The sequence below is a fragment of the Tamandua tetradactyla genome, chromosome X, assembly GCF_023851605.1.
Source record: "Tamandua tetradactyla isolate mTamTet1 chromosome X, mTamTet1.pri, whole genome shotgun sequence".
NCBI classification, from domain to species: domain Eukaryota; kingdom Metazoa; phylum Chordata; class Mammalia; order Pilosa; family Myrmecophagidae; genus Tamandua; species Tamandua tetradactyla.
In genome coordinates, this window is record NC_135353.1 from 99,646,825 (window position 1) to 99,671,412 (window position 24,588).

At 37.6% G+C, this 24,588-nt stretch overlaps 1 long non-coding RNA gene and 1 other non-coding gene across 2 annotated transcripts in view; one reads left to right on the top strand and one right to left on the bottom strand.

Moving 5' to 3' along the window:
- LOC143670575 (uncharacterized) overlaps positions 1-24,588 on the bottom strand; it is a 62,798-nt gene that overhangs the window by 34,118 nt on the left and 4,092 nt on the right. The gene's annotated exons all lie outside the window — the stretch shown is intronic.
- Positions 21,922-22,028, top strand: LOC143672282 (U6 spliceosomal RNA). The gene has a single exon (XR_013169751.1). It is a non-coding gene; the product is annotated as a U6 spliceosomal RNA (small nuclear RNA).

Genomic DNA, 24,588 nt, shown 5'->3' on the forward strand with positions numbered 1-24,588 from the left:
TCCTAGGGTACATAAATCCTTTCAAACTGGCACACAGAGTAAGAGCTCTGAAGCTATGAAAATCAGCAATACCTCATATAGGAACTGTTGAAAAAGTGATCAGACTTTGGGTAGAGAGATGAATGAAGCTGATTTGGATAGGACTAAGGTAAATTGGAATACACGGTAAAGGATGATATCATTCATAATTTAAAACTTCACCTGTATGAGACCAGAGGGAGAGATGCTTATTTGGTGCAAAATTTATATTTTGGGTAGTGCATTTCCTAATTTAACTTGTACGGTTAGTTTAGTTGAACACCATAAGTACATGGAATCTGGAATACAGCATGAGATTTTGTTGATTTGTCCAAGTTAGTGTAATATCCAGATATATCCCAGAGTAAACTGGGCAGTGAATAAAGAAGTATTTGTTAAGTTCCCTTGTGGAACTAGGGACAAAGGGGGGGAAATTCCACTTCATTATTTGCAGAATTTCTGATATACTTGCAAGCAGTGGGGAAAAGCAAATCAATAGGCTGAGCCCTCAATCTTGGGGTTTGCCTTATAGAACTTATTTCTGCAAACGATAGGCTAAACCTTCTTGAAATTAGGCCTAAGGGTCACCCCCAGAGACCCTGTTTTGTTGTTCAGATGTGGCCTCTCTCTCTCAGTCAACTTGGCAGGTGAACTCGTTGCCCTCCTTCCTACATGGGATATCACTTCCAGGGGTCTAAAGCTCCCTGGCAACATGGGACAGAACTCCTGGGATGATCAGGACCTGACATTAAGGAATTGAGAAAGCCTTGTCCAAAAGGGGGAAGAGAGAAATGAGACAAAATAATGTGTCAGTGGCTGAGAGATTTCAAATTGAGTCAAGAGTTTATCCTGGAGGTTATTCTTATGCATTATCTAGATATCCCTTTTTAGTGTATGGTATATTGGAATGGCTGGAAGGAAGTACCTGAAACCATTGAGCTGTGTTCCAGTAGCCTTGATTCTTGAAGATCACTGTTTGATGAGATAACTTTTACAATGCAAATGTGTGGCTGTGAAAACCATATCTAATGATCTTTTTTTTTCTTTTTTTTTTTTTTTTGGCATGGGCAGATTCCAGGAATTGGATCTAGGTCTCTGGCATGGCAGGCAAGAATTCTGTCACTGAGCCACCACTGCACCACTGTCTAGTGATCCTTTTATCCAGGGTTTGAACAGATGAGTAAAAAAAATGTTAATAAAAAATAAATAAATAATAGAAGGGATAAAGGGTAAAATGAATTGGGTACATAGAAATACTAGTGATCAATGAGGGGGCAGGGTAAGGGGTATGGTGTGTTTTAGTATTTTCTTTTTATTTCTTTTCCTGGAGCGATGCAAATTTTCTAAAAAATGATCATGGTGATTGTGTTAGTTTGCTAGCTGCTGGACTGCGATATACCAGAACTGGAATGGCTTTTAGTAAGGGGAATTTAATAGATTTATAAGTTTACAGTTCTAAGGAAGTAAAAGTGTTCAAATTAAGGCACCAACAAGAGGATACCTTCACTCAAAAAAGGCTGATACTGTCCAGAAAGCTCTGTCAGCTGCAAAGTCACGTGGTCCCTTACTCCTGAGCTCTGTTGCTTTCAGTCTCTGTCCATGTGGGGGTTCCTCACTTTGCCTCTCGGGGCCTGGCTTTCATCTCTTGGCTTCCCTTGGCTCCCTCAAGATTCTGGCTTGCTTAACATCTCACGGGAAGTCACATGGCAATGTCAGCTAGGCTCCAAGCATCTTCAAACATTCGTGTCTCTGCTCTCTCTGTCGGCCTTGAAGATTCTGTCAGCTCTGTCATTTCTGACTCTCTCCAAAATGTTTCCTTTTTTAAAGGATTCCAGTAAACTAATCAAGACCCACCTGGAATGGGTGGAGTCACATCTCCCTCTAATCAAAGGTCACACCCACAATTGGGCAAATCACATCTCCATGGAGATAATCTAATCAAAAGCTTCTACATACAATATTGAATCAGGATTAAAAGAAAAGTTTGCTCTGACAAGATTTACTCCTAGGATTAAAACATGGCTTTTCTGGGGTACATGATACTTTCAAACCAGCAAGTGATGAATGCACAAGTATGTGATGATATTGGGAGCCATGGATTGTACACCATGTATGGAACGTACGTGGGTGAAGATGTGTCAATAAAAATATTTTTAACAAAAGGTGAAGAGGGCGGGCCACAGTGGCTCAGTAGGCAGAGCTCTCGCTTGCCATGCTGGAGACCTGGGTTCAATTCCCAGTGCCTGCCCATGTGAAAAAAAAAAAGGTGAAGAGGCAGCCAACTCAAAGGGAGAAAATATTTGGAAATCACACATCAAATAAAGGTTTGATATCCTGTATACACAAAGAAATCATACAACTCAACAACAAAAGAACAAACAACCCAATCATAAAATGAGCTAAAGATATGAATAGCCATTTTTCTGAAGAACAAATACAGATGGCTAAAAAGCACATGAAAAGAGGCTCATTTTCATTAGCTATAAGGGAAATGTAGCTCAAGACTACAATGACACACTACCTCACACTTATAAGAATAGCTGATATTAAACAAACAGGAAACTACAAATGTTAGAGAGATGGTGGAGAAACTGGAACACTTATGCACTGCTGGTACGAATGTATAATGGTACAGCCACAATGGAAGATAGTCTGACAATTCCTCAGAAAACTAAATATCGAGTTGCCCTATGACCCAGTAATATACTACATGGTATATACCCAGAAGAACTGAAAGCAGTAACACAAACAGACATGTGCACACAGATGTTCATAGCAACATTATTCACAATTGACAAAAGATGGAAACAATCAACAACAGACGAGTGGATTAACAAAATGTGGTATATTTAATACAGTGGAATATTATGCAGCAGTAAGACAAAATGACATCCTGAAGTGTATGATAAGATGAATGAAGCTTGAGGACATAATGCTGAGTGAAATAAGCTAGACACAAAAGCATTGATACTATCTGATTCCACATTTATGAGCACGGTAAAGGTAAAATCAGAGGCTTATAATACAGAATATAGGGGACCTAGAGATATGTGGAAGCTAGAGATGGGTGAACAGTTACCTAATGAGGTTCAAATTAAATGTAAAGTAATAGAAGGCAGTTCACTAGTGGATCTATAAGTAATATTATATTGAAGGTGAGCATGACTGAAAGGGGTTGTATAGACCCATATGTCCCACCAATCAACACTATAAATATAAATAAGTTCTTGCATGAACTACTGCAAAGGTATGAATCTTGTATAAAGAGTGTATAATTTCATGGTATAGGAAGAAAACTGTTATTGCATGCAATGGGCTATGTTTAACAGGAAAGCGTCAACAGTACCGCAGCAACACCAGGGGTAAACAAGGGGGGATGGAAAAGAGTTAAGGGGAGGTCTGGATTTTCTATTTGGTGAGGGTGTATTTATTAGTGATCTATCTCTTGGGAATAATGAAATTATCTAAAATTGAGACAGCTGATGGACTGTTGACTTTGTATGTTATACGTGATGCCCAATAGATAGAGGTACCTGAAGGATGCACTGACTGAGGAGATTGGCAAATGATCGTATATACATACAATCAAACATTGTGCAGCTACAAAAAGGAATGAAGTTATGAGGCATGCAACATTGTGAATGTACCTGTGGGACATCTGATGAGGCAAAATAAGCCAGAAACAAAAGAGCAAAAATTGTATGATCTCATTTAGAATACTTATAAAAAGACTGGGGCCTAGACTGCAAGTTCTTATAGCAGTCACATTTAGTCCAGAGCAGTTACTGTTATTTCTGGATTTTGAGAGGTTGTTTTATATATTTATAACCTGGTATTCAGAGATAAGAATGAAACCAATCAGGTCGAGATTAAGGTAATTCAGAATACAGGTATAAGAAAGACATTGTATATATTTTAGAAACTCACCTCCTCTTTGAGACCAAAGGAAGAAAGGTTTATTTTTTCTGGATCCTAAATTTTCTGTAGTACATAATCTAACTCAATCTGCTTGGATATATCATTTAAACAATCCAAACACAGAAAATCCAGAATAAGAACAAGGGCCTTTAATCCTGTATAGCCTAATGTAACACCTGGATACATCCCAGAGTATATTAAGTAAATAATTAAAAAGTATTGGCAAAGTCCCTTGAGGGATGGTAGAAAAAATATGGAACCATTAAACTTTACCACCTGGGAAACCTTTGATACTGTGCCAAACATTAGGAACACCCAAACCAATAGGCCAAGCCCTTAATCTTGAGGCTTGCTCTTATAAAGTTTATGTATTAGGCAGAGAAGCTTAGCTTACCTATAGTTATGCCTAAGAGTCACTTCCTGAGGATCTCTTTTGTTTTTCAGATGTGGCCTCTCTCTCTTTAAGCCCAACTCTGCAAGTGAAATCATTGCCCTTCCCCATACATGAAACATGACATCCAGGGGTGAAAGTCTCCCTGCCAGCCTGTGACATGACCCCCAGTGATGAGCCTGGCCCTGGAACCATGGGATCAACAATGCCTGGCCAAAAGGGGGAAAAGAAGAGTAACAAATAAGATATGAGAGAGTACAAATAGAGTCAAGAAGCTACTCTGGAGACTTCCGGAGAAGATGGCGGCTTAGTAAGACACGCGGGTCTTAGTTCCTCCTCCAGAAAAGCAACTAAAGAAACAGAAACAATACAAAACAGCTCCCGGAGTCACGACAGAGACCAAAAAAGACAGCGTACCCCATTCTGGAACGGCTGAACGGGTAGGGAGAATCCACTGCTGTGAGATACCCGAGGGGTGCACGTTTTCCCGGCTGGGGTGGCTGGCGTCTGGGGTCCCCTCCACGCACGTGGCTCCCCGGTCTGACTGGGAACATTGGATAGCGGGGCCCTCCCGTCACGCTTGGCGTCTCGGGCCAGCTGGGCAATTTGGACCGGCACTCCCCCAAGCCACGGCCAGCGACCCCCGCCTCCACGCGCGGTTTCCCGGGCCGACTGCCCCGCAGACAAACGACCGCCACGAGCGCCACCTACTGGGCAGGAAAAGAAAAACAGAGCCCAGAGATTCCACAGAAAAACCTTTCAACCAGCTGGGTCCCACACCCAGGGAGATCTGATCAAATGCCCAGACACCAGCAGAAAATAATGGATGACGCTCGGAAAATTGAAGATATGGCCCAATCAAAGGAACAAACCAATAGTTCAAATGAGATACAGGAGCTGAGACAACTAATGCTGAATATACGAACAGAAATGGAAAAACTCTTCAAAAACCAAATCAATAAATTGAGGGAGGACATGAAGAAGATATGGGCTGAACAAAAAGAAGAAATAGAAAATCTGAAAAAACAAATCACAGAACTTGTGGGAGTGAAGGACAAAGAAGAAAAAATGGAAAAAACAGTGGATACCTACAATGGTAGATCTACAGAGACAGAAGCTACAATTAGTGAACTGGAGGATGGAACAACTGAATTCCAAAAAGAAACAGAAACTATAGGGAAAAGAATGGAAAAACTTGAGCAGGGAATCAGGGAACTGAATGACAATATGAAGCGCACAAATATACGTGTTGTGGGTGTCCCAGAAGGAGAAGAGAAGGGAAAAGGAGGAGAAAAACTAATGGAAGAAATTATCACTGAAAATTTCCCAACTCTTATGAAAGACCTAAATATACAGATCCAAGAAGTGCAGCGCACCCCAAAGAGAATAGACCCAAATAGGCGTTCTCCAAGACATTTACTAGTTAGAATGTCAGAGGTCAAAGAGAAAGAGAGGATCTTGAAAGCAGCAAGAGAAAAACAATCTGTCACATACAAGGGAAACCCAATAAGACTATGTGTAGATTTCTCAGCAGAAACCATGGAAGCTAGAAGACAGTGGGATGATATATTTAAATCACTAAAAGAGAAAAACTGCCAACCAAGACTCCTATATCCAGCAAAATTGTCCTTCAAAAATGAAGGAGAAATTAAAACATTTATAGACAAAAAGTCACTGAGAGAATTTGTGACCAAGAGACCAGCTCTGCAAGAAATACTAAAGGGAGCACTAGAGTCAGATACGAAAAGACAGAAGAGAGAGGTATGGAGTAAAGTGTAGAAAGAAGGAAAATCAGATATGATATATATAATACAAAAGCCAAAATGGTAGAGGAAAATATTATCCAAACAGTAATAACACTAAAAGTTAATGGACTGAATTTCCCAATCAAAAGACATAGAATGGCAGAATGGATTCAGCTTTAAGACAAGATAAACTTATGAACCATGTAATAACATGGATGGACCTAGAGAATATTATGCTGAGTGAATCCAGCCAAAAACTAAAGGACAAATACTGTATGGTCCCACTGATGTGAACGGACATTCGAGAATAAACTTGAAATATGTCATTGGTAACAGAGTTCAGCAGGAGTTAGAAACAGGGTAAGACAATGGGTAATTGAAGCTGAAGGGATACAGACTGTGCAACAGGACTAGATACAAAAACTCAAAAATGGACAGCACAATAATACCTAATTGTAAAGTAATCATGTTAAAACACTGAATGAAGCTGCATCTGAGCTATAGGTTTTTGTTTTGTTTTGTTTTGATTTTACTATTATTACTTTTATTTTTTTCTCTATATTAACATTCTATATCTTTTTCGGTTATGTTGCTAGTTCTTCTAAACCAATGCAAATGTACTAAGAAATGATGATCATGCATCTATGTGATGATGTTAAGAATTAATGATTGCATGTGTAGAATGGTATGATCTCTAAATGTTGGGTTAATTTCTTTTTTTCCGTTAATTAAAAAAAAAAAAAAAAAGAGAAGGGATAATTGGAGATGAAGGGATACAGACTGTACAACGGGACTGGATATAAAAACTCAGAAATGGACAGCACAATACTCCCCAATTGTAATGCAATTATATTAAAACACTGAATGAAGCTGCATGTGAGGAATAGGTTTTTTGTTTTTGTTTTTTTTGTTTTTTTTCTTTCTATTATTGTTTTAATTCTTATTCTGTTGTCTTTTTATTTCTTTTTCTAAATTGATGCAAATGTACTAAGAAATGATGAACATGCAACTATGTGATGTTATTAAGAATTACTGATTGTACATGTAGATTGGAATGATTTCTAATTGTTTTGTTAATTCTTTTTTTAATTAATAAAAAAAAAAAAAAAAAGAAGCTACTCTGGAGGTCACTCTTACGGAAGCTTCAGTTAGACATTGCTAACCATCATAGCTTGCCAAACCTCAACCAAAACCATTCCTGCCAATCCTAAAAAACACCTAGGGTGTTATATAAGATTCTAAAAAGGTTCCATGTAATACAGTAACTTTCCAGAAACGTACAACGTCCAGATTGGTCCCTAAACCTGATAAATCGTGAAATGCAGAGGGGCCAACCTCTCCAGAATATCAACTAGTTCCGTTCCCCTATCTCATATTATCAGCAGCCCCTTGCAACACTGAAAAGTTCAAATGGGCATAGCCCAAATACCCCTAAAGAGTGGAAGAAAGATCAAAGGTGATGGTGGAGTTATACAGAGAAGGTAAGGTTTAACAAATGAGTTGGCGTGCTGAATCATTATTTTGATGTTTCTTTTAATCTCCAGTGTCTTGGAGAAGCTCATAGTAAAAACCTAAAAATGTGGAACTGTAACCTATACCAAGCTCTGAAACCTGTTCTACAACCAATTATTGTGGTGTGGTTTGAAATTTATTGTATTTATATATGTGTGTGTGTGTGTGTTATTTTTCACAAAAAAATTTTTAAGTCAATTGCCATGATAAATGCACAGTTAAATGAAAAAAATGAGTGAAGTTTGCCTCACTCACATGTATTAAGTATAATATGCAAACTCAGAGAATTGAAATCAAGTGTATCAGGTTAAGACCTATTGTAAAAGTTCCTAGATTATAAGCTCATACAGCAGACACATCCATTCCGGAGTCATAACTGTTATTTCTAAATATTGAAATTCTGAGCTATTTGTGTATAACCTGGTCAGTCTTGGAATTTCAGGTATCTATGTCACACCAAGACTCAGAGTGACAGCTCTGAAGCTATGAAAGCCAGCATTACCCCATACAGCAACTGTTTAAAAAATTGAAAAAGTGATCAGACTTCAACTAGATCACTTACAAATCATTCACTTTTTTTTTCATGGGCAGGCACCGGGAATTGAACCAGAGTCTCTGGCGTGCAGGCAAAAACTCTGCCTGCTGAGCCACTGTGACCTGCCCCAAATCATTCACTTTTGAATGAACCTGATCTGTATAGTACTAAGGTAAATCAGGACCCAGGGTGAACTGATCTATATTTTAAAACTTCAACTTCTGTGTGAGATCAAAGGAAGAGATGTTTGTTTGGTGCAAGAATTATATTTTTGGTAGCACACTATCTAATTTAATGTGTATCATCAGTTTATTGGAACACCATAATTACATGGAATCTTGAATATGGACTGAGATCTTATTGGTTAGTACAAGTTAGTGTGATGTCTTGATACATCCCAGAGTCATTTGGACAGAGAATAAAAAAGTATTTGCAAAGTCCCTTGAGGGCCTGGGGAGAAAGGAGGAAATATTAAACTTCCCCATCTGGGGTTCCTGATAGTCTCGCAAGCATTGGGGACAACAAATTTAATAGGCCAAGTCCTCGATCCTGGGGCTCACCCCTATGAAACTTATTCCTTAAAAGAGGAAGCTAAGCCTACTTATAATTGTGCCTAAGAATCACCCCCAGAAAACCTCTTTTGGTGCTCAGAAGTGGCTTATCTCTCTCTAAGCCAACTCAGCAGGTGAATTCACTGCCCTCCCCACTACATGGGCCATGCCTCCCGGGGGTGTAAAACTCCCTGGCAACATGGGACAGAACTCCCAAGATGAGTTGGAAAATAATCCCACGACCAGCATCATGGGATTGAGAAAGTCTTCTTGACCAAAAGAAGAAAGAGAAATAAGACACAGCTTTTTTTGTGGCTAAGAGTAGAGTGTCTTAGATATTTTGAGTATCTTCTCAAAATAGAGTTGAGAAGATATTCAGGAGGTTATTCTTATGCACTATACAGATATCGCTTTTTAATTTTTACTGTATTAGAATAGCTAGAAGAGAATACCTGAAACTGTTAAATTGCTTCCCAGTTGCCTTCATTCTTGAAGATGACGATATAACTATATAGCTTTTACAGTGTGGCAGTGTGATTGTGACAACCTTGTGGCTGATGCTCCCTTTATCCAAGATATGGACAGATGAGTAAAAAAAAAAGGAAAATAAATAAATAAATAATGGAGAGAGATAAGGGGTTAAAAAAACAATTAGGTAGATTGCAATACTAATGGTCAGTGAGAGACAGGAGTAAGGAGTATAGGATGTATGGGATTTATCTTTTGTCTTTTTATTTCTTTTTCCAGAGTGAAGCAAATGTTCTAAAAATGGTCGTGGTAATGAATACACAGCTATGCAATGATATTGTGAGTCACTGATTGTATACTTTGGATGGACTGTATGTTGCAAGAAGATATCTCAGTAAAAATAGTTTTTAAAAAATTGAAAAAAAACTGATCTAAAAAATGCTCAAAGAGAGGGAGGTGGGGCAAGATTGTGGCATAGTGAGGTGTGGAGGTTAGTTTGTCCTACAGAGAAACTAGTAAATAACCAGGAATGGTACAAAAATCTGCTGGGGGAGCATCAGGGACCAGATACACAGTGTACACCAGTCTGGATCAGGTGGAATGGCTGAGATCCCACAAAGAACTGTAAGTCCCACAAACTGTGGAGGCTGGCACTCCTCCCCCATGAGCACAGCAGGCTGGTTTCCCGAGGGGAAAGGAAACAGACATTACTAGTAGCAAGGGCTTAGCTCAACCAAGCTCCAACTGAAGTATTAATTAACAAATTCTGACTACTGGAAACAGGCTCTCGGCACATAAACGTGGAATAAGCACTAAAGGAACGAGGAGTTTTTGTCCCAGCAGAGAGGGGGCAAAGCAGACAGAAAGAAAAAGAAAACAGAAGCTTTAAGAGTTGGACAGCACAAAATACTGGAAAAGGGCTGGACCCCAAGAAAAGGGGACACACAGAACCTGGAGATACACAGAACCACGAACCAACTCAAGCTCTTGATTGACAAACCCAAGGTGCAGAGGTTCAACTCTGAAAAGGCTGCTTTGCTTTTCCTTTTTACTTTTTAAACAGCTCATTAGATAGAACTAGAAGCACTCTTAGGCTCTAGCACTATGCCAGGCAAAGGCAGAACTAAAGCATGTATGAGAGACAAAGTAACTAGTCAGGTGAAAGAGGTTAATTCACTAAATAGCATATCTTCCCCCCAAGAAAAGGGAGTCAGGGCACTGTTCAAGTGGAATCCTCCTTCAAGGAATTCAAGCCCCAAGGACTGGAAAACAGAATCAATCAAAGCCCACTACTGGCTCACCTCTGTCTCAACCATGCCCCTGGCAGGGACAGTCTGATGAAATTACAGGCATTGCATCACTTCAAGATGGTGGGAAGCCGCAGGCAGACAAGCTCCATAAGCTTAGCAGGATAGGAAAAGCAGAGTTTAGAGGTTTCATAGAAAAGTCTGACAACCTGCTGGATCTAACCTTCAGGGAAAATTGATGTGGGGGCTACTCTCTCCTCATGAGACCTGAACCTGTTTAGTCTGGGAAAATCTGATTGGTGTCTATAATATCTGAGGAGACCCTCCAAAAGGAAAAAAAAGGCTCAATATACACAGGGCAAGAAACAGAAAAAAAAAGAAGTGAAAAATTCTGATCAGTTAGAGAGAACCTATGCTAGATCTATAGAATAAATTGAACTGCATGTCAAAGAACAGAGAGAGAACAAAGGCATTCAGCAAGAAAACCCTAGGTAAAAGAGTACAAAGAATCTCCAGAATAAGCTAATTAAGGAAATCAAATGCCTAGACACCAGCAAAAAATAACAAGTCATATTAGGAAAACTGAAGATATGGCCCAGTCAAAGGAACAAACCAACACTTCAAATGAGATACAGGAGTTAAAACAACTAATTCAGGATGATTGAACAGACATGCAAAATCTCATAAAAAATAAAATCAACGAGTTGAGGGAGAATATATAGAAGACATTGGGTAAACATAAAAATATCTCAAAAGTTTGCAAAAACAAATTGCAGAACTTATGGAATGAAAGGCACAAGAGAAGAGACAAAAAATGGAAACCTACAAAAAAGATTTGAAGGCAGAAGAAATGATTAGTGAATTAGAGAACTGGGTATCTGAAATCTGACACATAAGAGAAAATATAAGGAAAAGAATGGAAAAATATGAGCAGGGTCTCAGAGGACTGAATGGTAATATGAGGCGCACGAATATATGTGTTGTTGGTATCCCTGAAGGAGAAGAGAAGGGAAAGGGAGAAGAAAGACTAATGAAGGAATAACCACTGAAAATTTTAGTCTCTTATGCAAGACACTAAATTACAGATCTAAGAAGTGCAGCATACCCTAAACAGAACAGAACCAAATAGACATACTCCAAGATACCAATCCGATTATCAAAGTCAAAGACAAAGGGAGAATTTTGCAAGCAGCAAGAGAAAAGCAATCCATCACATACAAGGAAGCTTGATAAGATTATTTGTAGATTTCTCAGCAGAAACCATGGAGGTGAGAAGACAGTGGTATGATATTTTTCAGATTCTGAAAGACAAACACTGCCAAACAAAAATTCTATACCCATCAAAATTGGCCTTCAAAAATAAGGGGGAGATTAAAATATTTTCAAACAAACAATCACTGAGAGAATTTGTTCCCAGGAGGATGGCTCCACAAGAAATACTTAAGGGAGCAATACAGGCACATAGGAAAATGTAGGAAAGAGAGGTCTGGAGAAAAATGTAGACATGAAGACAATCAGTAAGGTAAAAAGAGAAAGAAGTTAGATATGATATACAAAATCCAAAAGACAATACAGTAGAAGAAAGTACTGCCTTTACAGTAATGACATTAAATATTAATGGTTTAAAAGCCCCTATCAAAAAACATAGACTGGCAGAATGGACCCATCTATATGCTATCTACAGAAGATTCACTTTAGACCAAAGGCAAAAATAGATTGAAAGTGAAAAGATATTTCATTCAAACAACAACCAGAAAAGAGCAGAGGCATCTATACTAATATGTGACCAATTAGATTACAAATGTAAAACAACTGAAAGAAACAAAGGACACTATGTATTAGAAAAAAAGAACAATTCAACAAGACATGGCAATCATAAATATTTATGCACCAAGCAAGAGTGCTCCAAAGTACAAGAGGCAAACATTAACAACACAGAAGTGCAAAGCAGACACCTCTGCCGTAATAGTTGGAGACTTCAATTACCTGCTCTCATCAATAGATAGAACATCTAGACAGAAGATTAATAAGAAACAGAGATTTTGAATAATACGATAAATGAACTAAACTTAACAGACATTTACAGAACAATATACCCCACAACAGCAGGATACATATTTTCTCAAGTGCTCAGGGATCATTCTCAAGGATGACCTTATGCTGGGTTACAAATAAAATCTCAATAAATTTAAAAATATTAAAATTACACAAAACACTTTCTCAGACCATAATGGACTGAAATTGGAAATCAATAACAGGCAAAAGGCCAGAAAATTCACAAATAATATGGATGCTAAACAATGCACTCTGAAACAACCAATGGGTCAAGGAAGAAATTAAAAGAGAAGTCAGTAAATATCTCAAGGCAAATAAAATGAAAGCACAACATATCAAAATTCATGGAATATAGAAAAGGCAATACTGAGAGGGAAATTTATCACCATAAATGTCTATATTAAAAAAGAAGAAAGAGTAAAAATCAAGGAATTAATTGTTCACTTGGAAAAACTAGAGAAAGTTCAGCAAACTAACCCCCAAACAAACAAAAGGTAAGAAATTATGAAAATCAGAACAGAAATAAATGAAATTGAGAATACGAAAATAATCAAGGAAAAAACCCCCAGAAGTTGGTTATCTTAGAAAATCAATAAAATCGATGGACCCTTAGCTGGGCTGACAAATAAAAGAGAAAGAATGCAAATACATAAAATCAGATATGAAAGAGGGGACATAACCACTGACCCCACAGAAATAACGGAAGTATTGAGGGCGGGCCACAGTGGCTCAGCAGGCAAGAACGCTTGCCTGCCATGCCAGAGGACCCAGGTTCGATTCCCAGTGCCCGCCCATGTAAAAAAAAAAAAAAAAAAAAAAAAAAAGAGGTATTGAGAGTATACTATGAGCAACCATAAGCAATAAACTAGACAACGTCCATGAAATTGACAACTTCCTAGAAAGGCATGAACAACCAACATTGACTTGAGCAGGAAAAGATGATGTCAACAAACCAATCACAAGTAAAGACATTGAATCCATCCTCAAGAAGTTCCCAAGAAAGAAAAGTCCAGAATCAGATGGCTTCACATGTGAATTCTACCAAGTATTTAAGAATGAAGTAGTACCAATCCTGCTCAAGTTCTTCAAAAACACTGAAGAGGAGGGAAAGCTACCATAGTCATTTGACAAAGCCAACATCACCCTAATACCAAAGCCAGGCAAAGATATTACAAGAAAAGAAAATTACAGACCAATCTCCTCAATGAAAATAATTGCAAATTGAATCCAGCACCACATTAAAAGAATTATACACCATGATCAGGTGGATTTATTCCAGGTATGCAAGGCTGGTTCAACGCAAGAAAATCACTTAATCAGTGTGGAAAAACCACATGTCATCTTGATTGATGCTGAAAAAGCACTTGACAAAATTGAACATCCTTCCTTGATGAAAACACTTCAAAGGATAGGAACAGAAGAAATGTTCCTCAACATGATAAAGGTAATATAGGAAAAACCCACAGATAACATCATCCGCTATGGGAAAGACTTAAAGCATCCCCTCAAAGATCAGGAACAAGACAAGGATACCCACTGTCATCATGGTTATTCAGCATTGTGCTGGAAGTTCTAGCCAGAGCAACAAGACAAAAAAAAAAAAAAAAAAAAAGAAATAAAAGACATCCAAAATGGAAAGGAAGAAGTAAAGCCCTCACTGCTTGCAGGTAACATGATTGTATATATCAAAAATCCTGAAAAATCTACAGCAAAGCCACTAGAGCTAATAAATAAGTACAGCATACTGGCAGGGTATAAGATCAACACTCCAAAATCAGTAGTGTTTCTATACACTAGTGATAAGCAGTCAGAGGAGGAAATGAAGAAAAAAATTCCATTTACAATAGCAACACAAAGAATGAAATATTTATGAATAATTTTAACTAAGGATACAAAAGACCTATACACAGAAAACTACAAGAAATTGCTAAAAGAAATAATGGGAGACCTAAATAAATGGAAGTGCATACCATGTTCATGGATTGGAAGACTAAATATAGTTAAGATGTCAATTCTACCCAAATTGATTTATACAGTCAACGTATTACCAATTAAAATCCCAACAACTTACTTTACAGAAATAGAAAAACCAATAGCCACATTTATTTGGAAGGGCAGGGTGTCCCAAAAAGCTAAAAATAACTTGAGAAAGAAAAATGAAATGGGAGGTCTCACATTTCCTGAGTTTAAAGCACATTATGCAGCTACATTGGTCAAAATGATCATGGTACTGGCATAAAAATAGATATACTGACCAATGAAATTGAATTGAGTGTTCAGAAATAGACCCTCTCACCTATGGACAATTGATCTTTGATAAAGCAGTCAAGCCAACCCACCTGGGATGGAGCAGCCTATACAATAAATGATGTTTGAAAACCTGGATATCCATATGCAAAAGAATGAAATAGGATCCAAATCTCACATTGTGTTAGTATGCTAATTGCCAGAATGCAATATACAAGAACTGGAATGGCTTTTTAAACAGGGGAATTTATGACTTTGGACATTATGCATTAGGCCCAATAGATAGAGGTGGCTGAAAGATGCACTGACTGAGAAGTAGATTAGTGAATGATGGTGTAAAATATGATCGAAGACAGTGCTGCTACAAAAAGGAACGAAGTTGTGAGGCATGCAACAATGTGAATGAACCTGTGGGACATTTGGTGAAGCAAAATAAGCCAGAAACAAAAGAGCAAATATTGTTTGATCTCATTTAGAAAATACTTATAAGAAAACTGGGGCCTAGATTGTAAGCTCTTATAGCAGCCACATTTAGTCCAGAGTAGTAATTGTTATTTCTGGATTGTGAGGGGCTGTTTTACATATGTGTAACCTGGTATTTAGAAATAAGAATGAAGCTGATCAGGTCAGGATTAAGGTAATTCAGAATACAGGGGTAAGGAAGACATTGCCTGTATATTAGAACTTCACCTACTTTTTGAGATCAAAGGAAGAAAGTTTTATTATGTCCAGAACCCACGTTTTCTGTAGCACATAATCTAATTCAACCTGTCTGGATAGATCATTTAAACAATCCAAATACATGGAGCCCAGAATAAGAATGAGAGTTTTTAATCCTGTAGAATGTAATTGTAACACCTGGATATATCCCAGGGTATATTAAGTAGATAATCAAAAAGTATTGGCAAAGTCCCTTGAGGGATGGGAGAAAAAATATGGAACTATTAAACTTTATCACCAGGGAAACCCCGGATACTGTGCCAAACATTAGGGACATCCAAATCAATAGGCCAAGCCCTTGATCTTGAGGCCTGCTCTTGTGAAGCTTATGTATGTATTGGAGAAGCTTAGCCTACCTATATGTATGCCGGAATCAACTCTGGAGGACCTCTTCTGTTGCTCAGATGTGCCCTCTCTCTCTCTAAGCTGAACTCTGCAAGTGAAATCATTGCCCTCCCCCTACATGAGACATGACATCCAGGGATGAAAGTCTGCCTGGCAGCATGGGAGATGACATCATGGGATCAACAATGCCATCCTGATTAAAAGGGGAAAAACAGGTGTAACAAATAAGGTATCAGTGGCTGAGTGCCTTCAAATAGAGTCAAGAGGCTACACTGGACGTCACTCTTATGCATGCATCAGTTAGACAACGCTACTTATCATAGCTAGCCAAACCCCGCCAAAACCATTCCTGCCAATCCTAACGAATACGTAGGGCATTGTATAAGATTCTACAAAGGTTCCATGCACTAGGGTAACCCTCCAAAACTTACAACATCCAAATGGGTCCCTGGGCCAGATAAGTCCTGAAATGCAGAGAGACCACCTCTTCCAGAACATCCACTAGTTCCATCCCCTATCCTATATTATCGATAGCCTCCTCCAAAAGGAAAAAGGTAGAATGGGCCAAGCCCAAATATCCCTAAAGAGTGGGAGAAAGGTCAAAGGTGATGGTGGAGTTATAGAGAAGTTAAGATTTAACAAATGAGTATGAGTGCCAAATCATTATATTGATATTTTAGTCTCTAGTACCTTAGAGTAGCTAGAAGTAAAAACCTAAAATTGTGGAATTGTAACCCATGCCAAACTCTGAAATCTGTTTTACAACTAACTGTTGCCATGTACTTTGAAATTTATTGCTTTTATTTATATGGGTTATTTAAAGAGAAGGAGGAGTATAACAGAAGTTTTAACAAATGAGTATGACTGATGAATTATTATATTGACATATCTGTTGGTCCCCAGTGTCTTGGAGCAGCTAGAAGAAAAAACAAAAAATCACGGAACTGTAACCCATACCAAACTTTAAAATCTGTTCTATAACCACTTGCTAAAATGTACTAGGAAATTCATTGCTTTTTTGTATGTATGTTATTTTCACAACAAAAAAAATTTAATAAAAATTTCAATAAGTTACAGGTTTACAGTTCTAAGGAAGTAAAAATGTCCAAATTAAGGCAGCAATATGAGGTTACCTTAATTCAAGGAAGGTTCGTGGGTTAGGAACACCTTTGTCAGCTGGGTAGTCACGTGGCTGGCATCTGCCTCTCCAGGTTCCGGCTTGCTTAACATCTCATGGTGACGTCTGCTGGGCTCCAAGCATCTCCAAACATCCATATTCTCTTCATTCTCCATGTGTCTGCATCTGTGTCAGCTCTGCTGTGAAGTTTCTGTTGGCTTCTGTCATTTTTCTCATTTCTGTCGTTTCTGTAGCTTCTGTCTGCTCTGAGCTCTCTCCAAAAGGTTTCCTCTTTTAAAGGATTCCAGTAAACTAATCAAGACCCACCTGGAAAGGGTGGAGTCACATCTCCAGCTAATCAAAGATAATACCCACAATTGGTTGTGTCACATCTCCCTGGAGAAAATCTAATCAAAAGATTCCAACCTATAGTACTGAATAGGGATTAAAAGAAATGGTTGCTCCCACAAGATTGGATCAGAATTACAACATGGCTTTTCTGGGGTACATAATTGATTCAAAACCAGAACACACACCTTATACAAAAATTAATTCAAAATGGATTAAAGATCTAAACATTAGAGTTAAGACCAGAGAACAGTTGGGAAAAAATGTAGGGAAATATCTTATAAATCTTGTCACAGGAGGTAGTCTCTTAGACCTTAAACCCAAATCATGAGCAATGAAAAAAGAAACAGATAAATGAGAACTGTTCAAAATTAAATACTTTTATGCATCAAGGAAATTTGTCAGGAAAATATAAAGGCAGCCTATGCAATGGGAGACAATATTTGGAAACCACATATCAGATAAGGGTTCAGTATCCAGAAAATATAAAGGGATTATTCAACTCAACAACAAAAAAGACAAACAACACAATTTTAAAAATGGGCAAAAGACATGAAACAGACACTTCTCAGAAGAGGAAATACAAATGGCTAAAATGCACATGAAAGATGCTCAACTTCACTGGCTATTAGGGAAATGCAAATCAAAACCACAATGAGATATCATCTCACACGCACCAGAATGGCCATTATCAATAAAACAGAAAACGACAAGTGTTGGAGAGAATGTGAAGAGGCACACTTATCCACTGTTGGTGGGAATGTAAAGTGGTCCAACCACTGTGGAAGGCAGTTTGGTGGTTCCTCAGGAAGCTAAGTATAGAATTGCCATGTGATCTAGGAATCTCATTACTAGGTTTATATCCAGAGGAACTGAAGGTAAAGACACAAACGGGCATTTGCATACTGATATTTATAGCAGCATTATTTATGATTGCCAAGAGGTGGAAACAGCCCAAATGTCCATCAACATGCAAATGGCTAAACAAGCTGTGGTATATACAAATGATGGAATATTACACAGCTTTAAGACGGAATAAAGTCATGAAGCATATAACAACATGGATGAAACTTGAAGACATTATGTTGAGTGAAATTAGCAAGAAACAAAAAAATAAACACTGTATGGTCTCACTAATACGGACTAATGTTAATAAGTGAACTTTGAGAATTAAGGTTAAGAACACATGTTATCAGGAGATAGAAAGAGGGTCAACATTGGGCATTTGGTGCTGAAGGAATGCAGATTGTACAGCAGAACAGAGTGTAAAAATTCAGAAATGTATAGCACAACACTACCTGAAGGTAGCACAATAATGTAAGTGCACTGAATGAAGCTGAATGTGAATATATGAGGGAAAAGGGCTGGAGGCAGGTATGAAACCAGAAGATAGGACAAAGGATAAAGACTGACTATATAATTTAAGAATGCCATAAGTGGATAATTATGGGGATTAACTGTACAAATAAAAAAATGTTTTTGCATGGGGGAAAGCGAATGTCAAAATTGCAAGGGGTTGAAAATGGATGGTACACATTAAAAGGTACAATCAATGCAAACTAGGGTCTATAGTCAACAGTAACACTGTAATATACTTCCACTGAATGAAACAAAAGCATTATGCCAAAACTAAATGTCAACAAGTGGAGGGGCATGGGGGAGGGGTATGTATTCTATGCAGAAGAAAAGGTAATATCTTCATATAGACTATAATGGTGAAGGCACGTCTATTTACTTAGGTTGGATTGCATGATGTGTGAATAAAATTAATTAAAAATGAACAGAGAGAGGGTGCAAGGGTAGTTCAGTGGTAGAATTCTTGCTTGCCATGTGGGAGGCCTGGGTTTGATTCCCAGTCCAACTACTTCTCAACAAACAAAAATTCAACAAATGGTGCTGCAATAACAGGATACTTACATGAAAATAATGAAATATGACCCCGCAATACAGCACACATGCAAAAAATGATCAGAGAGGAACAAGTGCTAGAGAAAACGTGAAGAAAAAGATGTACCTGGAGGAACTGAATGTGGGGACAGGAATGGACATTTGCACCCTTGTGTGCATGGTGGCAGTGTTTGCGATTCACAATGGATGAAGGTGGCCTAAGGGTACAACAACTGAGGAATGGAAGGGAGAACTGTGGTGTATACATACAAGACTACTGAGCAGTTGCAAGAAGGAATGAAGTTGTGAGGTATGCAACTAGGTGAAAGAACCTTAAGGACAGTATGTTAAATGAAATGGCACAAACAAAAAGACAAATATTACCATGCCTCACTCATATGGACTAACTAGAATATACATACTCTGAGAATTGAAGTCAAGACCATGGGCTATTAGCTTGGAGCCTATTGTAAAGAGTCCTAGATTATAAACTGTTACAGCAGTCACATATATTCTGGTGCTATAACTGTTATTCCTAAATTCTGAAATACTTAGATATTTGTATATAACCCAGTCGGCCCCTGAAATTTCAGGTATTTAAGTGACACCTGAGACTTAGAATTAGAGCACTGAAACTATGAAAGTCAGCATTTCCCCATTCAGTAACTGTTTAAAAAGCTGAAAAAGTGATCAGACTTCAAGTAAAGATATGAATGAACCTGATCTGGAAAGGACTAAGGTAAATCAGAATACTGGGTATAGGCTGATATGGCCCATATTTTCAAACTTCAACCTCTGTGCAAGATCAAAGGAAGAGATGTTTATTTAGTGCAAAATTTATATTCTGGGTAGCTCATTATCTAATTTAACTTCTATTGTCAGTTTACTTGTACACCATAATTACATGGAATCTTGAATAGAGAGTGAGATCTTGTTGGTTTGTATAAGTTAGTGTGATTCCCCAATATATCCCAGAGTAATTTAGGCAGAGAATTAAAATATATTTGTAAAGTCCCCTTGGGGGTCTGGAGAGAAAGGAAGAAATATTCAACTTCCACATCTGGGAAATTCCTGATATTCTTGCAAACAGTGGGGACAGCCAATTCAATAGGCTGAGCCCTCAATCTTGAGGTTCACCCCTATAAAACTTATTCCTGCAAAGGAGAAGCTAAGTCTACTTATAATTATGCCTAAGAGTCACCCCCAGAGAACCTATTTTGTTGCTCAGATGTGGCCTCTCTCTCTAAGCCAACTTGGCAGGTGCACTCACTGCCCTCACTCCTATGTGGGACATGATTTTCAGGGGTTTCCCTGGCATTACGGGGCAGGGCTCCTGGGGATGAGCCGGGACCCGACATCATCAGAATGAGAAAGCCTTCTTGACCAAAAACGGGAAGAGAGAAATGTGACAAAATAAAATTTCAGTGGCTGAGAGATTTCAAACAGAGTTGGGAGGTAATCTTCGAGGTTATTCTTACATTATACACATATTCCTTTTTAATTTGTGATGGATAAGAGTGACTAAAGGGAAGTACCTGAAACTGCTAAACTGTGTTCCAGTAGCCTTGATTCTTGAAGAAGACTATATAACCATATAGCTTTTACAATGTGACTGTGTGATTGTGAAAACTTGTGTCTGATGCTCCTTTATCCAGGATATGGACAGATTAGTAAAAAAAAAAAATACTAAAAAATAAATAATGGGGGGAGATAAAGGGTAAAAATTAGGTAGATTAAAATACTGTGGGTCAATGAGAGGGCAGGGTAAACGTTACGGGATGTATGAGTTCTATTTTTTCTTTTTTATTTCTTTCTCTGGAGCCATGCAAACGCTGTAAAAATAATCATGGTGAAGAATACACAACAATGTGATGATATTGTGAGCCACTGATTGTATAATATGGCTGGACTGTATGTGTGTGGATAATTCTCAATAAAAAAAATTTTTTTAATGCTCAAGGAGATGAAGGAAACTAGAGAGAAAGAATTAAAGAATGTCAGGAAAATAATGAATGCACAAGATAAGAATCTTGGTAAAGAGATAGAAATTTTTAAAAGGAACCAAGCAGAACTGATGGAGTGAAGACCACAATATCTGAAATGACAAATATGGGGATCTGATATTTTATGTATGATTGTTCTATAACCTACAACTTCTCTAATAAATAAAAAAAGAGAAAACCCCAACCTAAGTAATTCAAAATACTGGGTCAAAGAAGAGATCATAAGGAAAACTAAAAAACTCATAGAGAAAATGAAAATACAGCATATGAAAATTTATGGGATATAGCAAATGCAGTGCTCAGAGGGAAATGTATAATTGTAGATGCCCATGTTTAAAAAGAAGAAAGGTCTCAAATAAATAACCTAACTTCACATCTTGAGAAACTAGAAAAGAACAGCATATTAAACCTAAAGTTAGTAGAAGGAAGGAAATAATGATTAAAGTGGAGATAAATGAAATAGAGAATAGAAAAATAGAAAAACAATTGAGAGAATTAACAAAACCAAAAGTTGGTTCTTTGGAATGATCAATAAAATTGACAAACCTTTAACTAGACTGACAAAGAAAAAAGAGAGAGGATGCAAGTAATTAAAATCAGAAATGAAAGTGGTGACATTACTACTGATGTTGTAGAAATTAAAAGGACTATGAGACTACTGTAAAAATTGCACAGCAGCGAATTTGATAATCTAGACGAAATGGACAAATTCCTAGAAAAACATAAATTACCTACACTGACTCAAGAAGAAAAACATCTTAAAAGACCTATAACAAGTAAAGACATTGAATGAGTAATCAAAAACCTTCCAACAGTGTTTGCTTCAATGGCACATATACTAAAATTGAAATGATACAGAGAATATTAGCATGGGCCCTGTGCAAGGATGACATACAAATTTGAGAAGCTTTCCCAGATTCAAAAGAAAAACTTCCAACAAAGAAAACTCCAAGACCAGATGGCAGCACTGGTCAATTCCTCCAAACATTCAAAGAAGAAATAACACGAATCCTTCTCATACTCTTCTAAAATATTAAGGAGGAGGGAACTCTTCTTCACTCATTCATAAGGCTAGCATTATCCTGCTACCAAAGCCTGATAAAGAATCACAACAAAAGAAAATTACAGACCAAATATTCTTTTTGAATATTTTTGCAAAACTCTTCAGCAAAACACTAACAAATCAAATCCAATAGCATATCAAAAAAGATTATACACCAAGACTTTGTGGGATTGAGCCCAATAATGCAAGTGTGGTTCAACATAAGAAATCCATACACTAAAATACATCTTATTAATAGAATGAAGTATAAAACCCACGTGATCATCTCAATTGATACAGAAAAGGCATCTGACACAATTCAACACTCATTCATGATAAAACACTCCTTAAAATAAAAATACAAGGAAACTTCCTCAACATGATAAAGGGCATATATGAAAAACCCACAGCAAACATTATCCTCAATGATGAAAGACTGAAATCTTTCCACTAAGATTAGGAACAAGACAAGGATGTCCATTACCAACACTGAGATTCAATATTGTACTGAGAGTTCTAGAAAGAACAATTAAGCAAGAGAAAAATTAAATTGGAAAAGTAGAAGCTATATCTATTCACAGAATACATGATCATTTATAAGTAAATGCCAAAGAATTCACAAGAAAACTAGTAGAATAAATGAATTTTTATTATAAGTTGCAGAGTACACGTTCAATACCCAAAAATCAGTTGTGATTCTGTTCAAAAGCAATGAACACCAGAGACCTACAACCTTCAGAAGGGTCCCCGGTTTCGATAAGTCCCGAAACCTAGCCTAGCCTCTCCAGAACATCAGATAATTCCATCTCCCTACCCCATATTAGTGACAGACCATTCCAATGTCAAAAATTTAGAATTGTCATAGCCCAAGCAGCCCTAAAGAGAGGTATGGAAACATCAAAGGTGATGGTGGAGTTATACTTAGAAGATAGGATTTAACAAATGAATATGAATACTGAATCATTAAATTGATAAGTCTTTTAGTCTCCAGTGTTTTAGAGCAGCCAGAATTAAAAGCCTAAAATTGTGGAATTGTAACCCATGTCAAAGTCTGAAATATGTTCTGCAACTAATTGTGGTGCTGTGCTTGGAAATTTATAGCTTTTTTTGTATATATGTTATTTTTCACACAAAACAAGTCGATTGTGATGATAAAAAAATATTTAAGCCCTCTAGCCTCCTATATTCTGGAGTAGCTAGAAGGAAAAATATCAGAGGATCGCATGGTAGCCCACAACAAACTCTGGGATGTGTCCTGTAACTACTTATTGAAGAGTGCTTTGAAAACTATTGCTTCTTTATTTCTTTGCTTTGTGCATATGTTATACTATACAATAAAAAAAGTTAAAAAAAATCAATGAACAATCTGAAGAGGATATCAAGAACATGTTGCTAAAATTTATTTGTTTAGAAAAGCATTGCTATAATACATCAAAGAAGTCCTAAATAAAAGAAAGGACATCCCATGTTTATAGATTGGAAGACATAACATTGTTAAGATGTCAATACCACCCAAAGCAATATACAGATTCAACATAATCCCAATCAAAATTCCAATAGCCTTCTTTGCAGAAATGTAAATGCCAATAATCAAATGTATATGGAAGGATAAGGGGCTAGGAATAGACAGAACCATCTTGAAAGCAAAGAATGAAGTTGGAGGACTCACATCTCAACTTACTACAAAACTACAACAATCAAAACAGCACGGTACTGGCACAAGGACAGAAATGTAGACTAACGGAATCAAGTCAAAAGTTCAGATATAAACCCTCATATCTACAGCCAACTGATTTTTGACAAGGGTGCCAAGTCCACTCAATGGGAAAAAAATAGTCTCTTCAACAAATGGTGCTGGGGAAACTGGATATCCATATACAAAGAATGAACATGGATACCTACCTCACCATATATAAAGGTTAATCAAAATGGATCAAAGACCTAAGTATAAGAATTTAAAATTCCTAGAAGGGAACCTAGGGAAACACTACTCTTCTTCCAGTTCTACTCTATTTGTAGCAGGTGATGGAAGTGATATGTGTACCACCTGCAAGTTTATCTATTTCCATAGCTTTTGTGTGGTGTTTGAAATGATGCTGGTGGGCAGATCCTGATTCCTTTGGAAAAGGAAGCTATGAGAGATAGAGAAATGAATTCCTTTTTGACTTTCCCTTCATCTTCCTCCCAAAATTCACTTCCTATATTCTGCCCCCCTCCCTAAGCACATGTGCCTGACCCACCAACACATAAGCTCTACAACAGAAGAAAACTATCTCCCAGTCCTTGGAGGAGAAGACAGTTTTCTGAGCAATCCGTCCCTACCAGGAAACTGCAGGATCCTTCAGGAGCACCCTTAAAAGTCAAACCTCTGGGTCCTACCTGTTTTCCCAACAATTTCAGGAAAAGAAATAGGGAAGGGATTCCTACTTGATCATTGGC